This window comes from Glandiceps talaboti, chromosome 18 (genome assembly GCF_964340395.1).
Source record: "Glandiceps talaboti chromosome 18, keGlaTala1.1, whole genome shotgun sequence".
Classification (NCBI taxonomy): Eukaryota; Metazoa; Hemichordata; class Enteropneusta; family Spengelidae; genus Glandiceps; species Glandiceps talaboti.
Genome location: NC_135566.1, coordinates 19,698,276 through 19,706,690, shown reverse-complemented (window position 1 = coordinate 19,706,690; position 8,415 = coordinate 19,698,276).

Below are 8,415 nucleotides of genomic sequence, written 5' to 3'. Positions count from 1 at the left end.
TTGAAAATTCAGGAATTAGTTCAGTGGTTTTTTTTTAGAGTACTGTGTTGTTTCACGTACTTTTTATACAATATTGAATATTTTATTCTCATTTTGTTGGTAGATTATTTTCTACTCAGACGTTTTTCAGGTTGTTTAGGATACCTGACGTGTGAAATGTCTCTCCCTCCTGAAATCTGCTTGTGGCGATAACATGAAAACTGTTCAATCACTTTTATGATATTAATATCAAAATTGGTAAAAAAATGTTGAAAAGTATGTTAAATATGAATCGTAATCTCTTAATCAGTGAATGTACATGTGGTCTACATGCCACTCATAATATGCTAATCTGTGACGTTTATTTGGCGCGAAAATAAATACAGGAAAGATGGAGTAATTCACATAAATCGGAATCTTGGGCACAGCAATTGTCGTATATGTTGTGTTAAGATTGAGGTTTTGAATATAGAAAATAAAAACATACGTAATAATGTCTTCAGAGTGACGGGAAATGCCATCACGAGTGTTTACTGTCCTGGACACCATTTCTTTTCAAGTTGAAATGTTGCCCAATTCTTGCAAGTTAGTATCATTTCCATAAAGCATGCATTAAGAATATTCATTAACATGACGTAACTTTGTGTTGGCTAGTTACAGTATAATGTCTCGGTAAACATTCTTGGCAAACCAGATTTTTTCAGTTCTCTCAACCTAATATTATACAGTATGAGTAATAATTGCATGTAAAGTGTATGTTTATAATCATCGTGCGATAATTTTGTTCTCGGCATGTTCAATCCTTTCTTTAACTGTCACGTGTACGTTTTTCGACCAATCAAAGTGTAACAAATACGGTTATTAAACTTGTGAACAAGTTTAGGTGTCTAGTATTGGGTACGTTGACGTGTTTACGTATGTAGGCATGATCTGGGTCACGTGATTATGCTGTACATCATTCCGGTAGAGTTCATTTTCAAGAAATTCTAATTTTCGCACCTGAAATTTACCCTGTGCTAGGCAGTAAAATCATATAATGTTGTTTCGACTCGTCTTCAGTGAGAAATCACAACTCTTTCTATATACGCATGCGTGTTCAATTTGCAATACAGTCTTTTTTTAACGATAGAAAATAAGTTGTGTTATGAATGTCATTGACGATAAATTTTTTTGCCTTTATTAGAGGAAACTGATTTGATATATATTGAACTTCCAGTATGTCGTCCTTCAATTATGTGAAAGTATTTTTCAGCATAACTATACGCAATGTTGTATGTAGCTACGAGTGTGCATGCGTTGAATTTCCGAGGCGACTATGTAATCAATGTAAAAGTTTGTATATACATATATATTTGTGTGTGTGTGTGCTTTTATTGAAGAAAGAAACACCTCTCCATGTTGGTGTAAACGAAATAATTCCACACATTGCACATAGAGGGAGACTGCAGTGTCCCGTATCACTCAATACATTCCGACGCCACAGAGAGATACCATAACGTTTATGTGTGAACATACACATACGTGGCAATATTTAATTAAACAATAATGCAAAATTGTTTATAAATAAAATATTATCTACAAATCATAAAATTATAATACATCTATTCTGTACATAGTGGCCGTATTAATCTACACGTGTATGATGATTGCCTGTAATTTTAACCCAAAGTTGTTTTATACCGTAATTCTAATGTTATGACGTAATTCTAATGTTATGACGTAATTCTAATGTTATGACGTAATTCCAATGTTATGACGTAGAACTGGTTCAGTATTACACCAATTCATGTATTTACTGTATAATTCGTGTTCTTTTTCATTTAATAAAGAATTAGATGTAAGATTAGTGATCAGGAGTGGTTGTCTTTTTTTTGTTGTTGTTGTTGTTGTTGTTGTTGTTGTTGTTGTTGTCGTCGTCGTCGTCGTCGTCGTTGTTGTTGTTGTTGTTGTTGTTGTTGATGATGATGATGATGATGATGATGATGATGATGATGATGATGATGATGTTAACGTTGTTGCTGCTGCTGCTGATGGTGATAATATGGAAAGCCAACCGGCTTTCCATATGATGGTGATGGTATGATGGTGGTGGTGGTGGTGGTGTGTCGTTGCCGTGGTCGTTGTTTTAATGTGGTCTAAATATATTCATAAAAACAGATACTCTAGAATCCGCAATTGGGAGTACGATTATGTAATATTAGTAGTCCAAATATATGCATACTATTTTATGAATTCTTAAAAAGCATGTTATTAGTATGCGGGTATCTCAGTCAGGAACCTACGATTATGTTATACGCATGACTTAGCTGTGGTTTGACTTAACTGGTTGAGCTTTTCGGTAAGTTGACTAAAAGATCAATAGTTCAATGTAGGATTCTTTTACGGGGGGGGGGGGGGTGAGCCATTTGAGTTCTCATCCTACAAACACGATTTCACTTTTAATGGGATATGTTCTGTACCCATAATTACAAATATTTCTTTAAAAATGTCAAATTGAAAAATGGAAGAATTTTCGCTATAGTAAATGCATGGCACTAAAATAAAGTAAAATGTCAACAAAAGAACGATTTTTTCGTCACTACATACTGGTTTTATATTCATAGTACTACATACTACTACATACTGGTTTTGTATTCATAGCACGACATAGTGCTACATACTGGCTTTATATTCATAGCACTACATACTACATAGTGGCTTTGTATTCATAGCACTACATACTACTACATACTGGCTTTGTATTCATAGCACTATACATACTACTACACGCACAGTCAAGAAGGGAAAATCTCATCATTCATGGTCTACACCAAGAGGACAATGAAACATGGGAGAAAACCGAGCAGAAGGTTAGGCAACTCATTACTGATAAACTTGATATGAATGGAGATGAAATACAGTTTGAACGGGTTCATCGTAACAAATTCTCCCGCCAACACCCACAAGTCGCAATCGCGAAATTTAGCTTCTTTAAACAAAGGGATGCTGTATATCGAAAAGCGAAAGAAATGAAAAATCAACTTCTACCGTGCAGAATTTCGGAAGATTTCTCTCCTCGAGTTCGAGAATCAAGAAGAAAACTTGGACAGATGATGATAGAAGCAAGAGAAAATCATGATAAGGTGTATTTATCGTATGACAAACTTATTATTGACAACAAAACTTTTGTGTATGACCCGGCAAACCAACAAGTTGTCGAAAAGATAAACAGATACCACTGACGTGGAGGCCAAGGCCTGTATGATAACGTCCAACCAGATACGCTGACTGAACATTCTAGTAACTCGAACAATAAACTCAACTTTCTTTACTGGAACGTGCAAGGGTTGAAAAACAAATTGTCTGATTTGAATTTTGTTTCATATCTTAAGTCTTTTGATTGTTTATGCTTTGTTGAAACATGGATGAACATGGGTGATCAACTTACAGTTGATGGTTTTACAAGTGTGAATTGTACTCGTAAAAAGTCTAGCAAGTTCGGCCATAACTCAGGTGGGATATCAATTTATATGAAAGTAAACCTGGGCTATGACCTTATCAAATTAGATAGTATCTCTGAAAATATTCTTTGGGTACACTTGAAAGCCAACGACAAACACCTGGAAAACTTTCTAATTGCTATTGTTTATAAATCACCAAGTGGTTCATCAATTCATTCAAACGAACTAGTCTTTGACACTCTAGAAACTGAATTAGCATTTTACATGGATAAATTTCCAACATACACCTGTTTTATTTGTGGCGATTTTAACGCCCGGACAGGAACTGACCCCGATTTCATAGAAATTGATGATTGTAACCACCTACCTATTGATGAAAATTATGTAAGTGATGAGATGTTACCTCTGAGACATAACATCGATACAAATGTAAATTCTTATGGCCGAGAATTGCTAGATTTTTGCATTTCCACTGGTTTCAGAATTGTAAATGGTAGACTAGATGAACTCAACAATTACTACACTTGTATTACTTCAAACGGCTGCAGTGTTGTAGATTACTTACTTATTCCACAAAAGTGTTTTTTTGATGTGAAAATGTTTAAGATTCAAAGTCGGACAGAATCTGATCATATGCCTATTTTGAGTTCATTATATCTACAGGTAATACAAACATACGTGTCGAAAATGTAAATACGCTACACCCAAATGAACTTGAACACATAAACCAGTTAGACCTTGAGACATCACTGGGTAAAGCAGTGTGGAATCAGCAAAAAGCCAACGTTTATTTGGAAGTATGGAATTCGCCTGCTACTAAACTACTCATTGATCGATTCAATGACTGTCTAGCTAACGACGAAACTGATGCTGTGAACTGCCTTGACGAAATTTGTAAACATGTGACAAAAGACTTTCGACACCGTGGAGCTAAAACAGTAAAGAGGACATCTTGGTTTGACAATGAGTGTATGAATGCAAAACGATGTCTGCGACAGCATCTAAATTGTTTTAGAAATAATAGAAATACACAGAACTTAAGACACTACCTTGACGCTAAGAAACAGTACACACAATTTATTAAGTATAAGAAGAAAATTCATAATCAACAAAAAGTAGACAGATTTGTTGTATGTGCAAAAGAAAATAATTTGCGAAATTTTTGCAGCTATTTTAAAGAATTCGCACCTGGTTTACCAAAGACCATTCGAAAAGAGTCATGGTTTGAATACTTTGCAAACTTATTTGACCCCAAAATCCAAAGTGACGAAAGTTTTTCTGATTTTCATGCTCAAATCAAAACTAATTTGACAGAAATTAATGCAGATGTAAATATTGACAGTGATGTCAATTGTAGAATGTTAGACGAGCCTATTACAGTGGAGGAGGTCAACAATTGTATTCAACAATTAAAGAACAACAAAGCTCCAGGTGTTGATGGTATGGGTGGTGAATTCTTTAAAAACTCGCCTCAAGTTTTCGCAAATATGTTGTGTAACCTGTTCAATTTGTTGTTATCAAAATGTACCTTCCCACAAGAGTGGGTGAAAGGTATGATAACTCCAATCTTCAAAAGTGGTAGTCGTGAGAATCCCGGAAATTATAGGGGTATAAATTTACTTCCCGTTATTGGTAAGATATTTTGTTCCATTTTATGTAAGAGACTGGATTTATGGTTAAATGAAAACGGTCCTATCATCGAATTACAATCAGCCTTTAAGAAACAGCGGAGTACAGTAGATAATATATTTATTCTTAATACTATTATTACAGATTATTTAGCTAAACCCAAAGGAAGAATGTTTTGTGCGTATGTCGATTTTGAAAAAGCCTTTGATAAGGTACAACACTATCTACTCTTCTATAAGTTATTCAAATCTGGTATGAAGGGAAATTACTTTCGTACTTTAATGTCAATGTATAGCAATGTTCAAGCTTGTGTTCGAACACCTCATGGTTTGACTAACTTCTTTCATTGTAATTGTGGCTTACAACAGGGGTCTGTTATATCCCCACTTTTATTTTGCTTTTTTGTAAATGACATCGAAAGAGAATTACAAACCGAAAATTCTGCCGGAGTCTATATTGCTGGCCTAAATTTGCGGCTATTACTATTTGCAGACGATCTGGTCTTAATGAGTGATACCGTCGTTGGGCTGCAAAGATTATTAAATAAATTGTCCACGTATTGTAAACGTTGGCTCCTAAATGTAAATTATGCCAAAACTAAAATTATTGTATCTAAAAGAGGTGGGATAATTAAGAAAACTGAGAAATGGTTCTTAGATGGGCACAAACTTGACGTTGTCCCTTTTTATAAATACCTCGGAATCATTATGTCGAGTAGCGGCAAATGGTATTTAGCTCAGAAAACCCTTGCAGCTCAAGCCAGCAAAGCTATGTTTACTGTTAAAAACCAACTCGCTAAACTTGGAGACATACCAGTCAAAGCCGCGCTTAAAGTTTTTGATGGAAAAATATCACCGATACTCAACTATGCAGCAGAGATTTGGGGTTTTCATAAAGCAACTGACATTGAACGTGTCCATAGTAAATTTCTACGTTACATATTGGGTTTAAATCGACATACGCCAAACTGTGCTTCCCTTGCTGAAACCGGTCGTTTACAATTAATTGTTACCAGACAAATCAAAATAATCAAATATTGGTTTAAGTTGTTAAATTTGAAACCAGACCGCATCCTGTCTCTATGCTATAAGTATCAGTACAGAACGGCTGAAAATGATGTAAATTGTTGGGCCCTTGACGTCAAACACTTGTTATGTAGTTTTGGTTTTAGTGAAGTATGGCAGACACAGGGTGTTGGAAATGAAACTAGTTTTATCAATATATTCAAGGACAGGTGCAAGGATATCAATAGTCAACTAATACACAGTGAAATGTTAGAAACCTCTAAACTAGACATGTATTGTAATTTCAAATCTCTATTGACCTATGAGATTTACCTAGACGTAGTAGATAAAAAAGTGTTCCGCTATGCACTCTGTCGCCTTCGTACGTCATCTCATCAGTTACAAATTGAAAACTGTAGATGGGAAAGAACGAAACCCCCGAGAAGTGATCGGGTGTGTCCTCTCTGTCAAAATAGAACAATTGAAGATGAATATCACTTTTGTCTGGTCTGTCCTACATATGATGACGTAAGAAAGAATTACATTCCAGATTATTTCTTCGACCCACCTGTTCTATATAAGTTCTTTATATTATTATCAACAAAACACGAACATTTAATTAGACAATTCTCACGTTATGTTCACTTTGCTTTTCAGAAAAGAGCTGAAATGATTGAAATGATTGGAAAAATCTAGATGATGGTAAACCACCGTACAACTTTTGGTTTATAAAGTTTTGTATATAAAGGCCGGTGGCCTAATATGATACGAATGAAATATTCATACTACTACACGCTGGCTTTATATTCATAGTACTACATACTACTACATATTGGCTTTGTATTCATAGTACTATAAACTACTACATACTGGCTTTGCATTCATAGTACTACATACTACTACATATTGGCTTTGTATTCATAGCACCACATACTACTACATACTGGCTTTGTATTCATAGCACTACATACTACTACATACTGGTTTTGTATTCATAGCACTACATACTACTACATACTGGTTTTGTATTCATAGCACTACATACTACTACATACTGATTTGAATTGATTGTGCTGCCTGAAACAATTTTCAATTTTGAAACAATATAGTTGTTGGGGGGGGGGGGTCTGAGGCCTAACTAAAAGCCTTTAGGTTTTTTCTCCTACATTGAGCTATTTATGTCCCCCTTACTTAATTGCAATATACTCTCATTATTCCATAGCAATGAGTCAAAAAAACATTCTTGGTTTAATATCAAGCGTCGTTTTGGATCATTTTGGATTTAGTCGACCCAGATTTGCTTTGCTATTAATGTGTTATTTGGATAACCCAGAGAGAACAGACATATACAGCTCGGCTCTATGTTGCCTAAAACTGAAAGTAACGCTTGCTTCGATCGGATACAGCTATATCTTTGTACATATATCTAGATATGGATATCTAAATATGGATATCTAAATATGGATATCTAAATATGGCCCAATAGCTTATTGACATATCAAACCCCGCGCAGACACACGTACGCTCCGCTCACACATATCCTGGATCTCACTTTGCAAGGCCGCCCTCTAGTGGCACTTTACAAAAAAATACACTGAGGGTATTTAGAGAAAAATAAAACCGCAACCTGTGAGATTTAAACTAAATATACGGATACATTTTATAAGCATACAGTTCATCAGTAAATATTTATGGAAATATCCACAAGTACATTTTGATAGATAAACTAGAAGTTATAAAATCGTAAGGGGAGATGGGTACCGGTGAGGTGAATTAATAACAGATCATAACATTTGGGGACCATATTCTCTTTCATGCATCAGTTGTATAGTATAGTACACATCGTCAACTAAACCTATTGAAACTGATAACAGAGAAAATGTACCAACAGTTTGATGCAAATAAAACAATTCAACTAACTCGACAAAAATGAAGAAAAAAATGTTTGTTTCCGATAACGTGAGTTCAGAAAATAGGGTAGGTAGGTCGCGATTTATTTCATTTTACACTTTATTTTTTTAAATTACTTTGGACCAACACTCGTCGGTCACAATAGTTCCGTAACAGTGCAGTCTGTACATATAGTTTCCATGGCTACCTAACAGATATACCTGAACATGAAACACTCAAGGGCAAAGCAATAGGCTCCGACTGTTACACAATATTGGCTTTAGACTCATTATTTTTACAAATTACGTCAATCATACTGGCATACGAGTCATTTCTATGAAACATGTTGAGGGGATGATATTTTCGTGAGCATGAGATGTGTCCTCGAGTGTGTTATGAAAATGATTGAAAAATAGTGCCATATGGTATTGTAGCCCAACTGACTGATATCCATGTTCTTAGTATAATAGAAG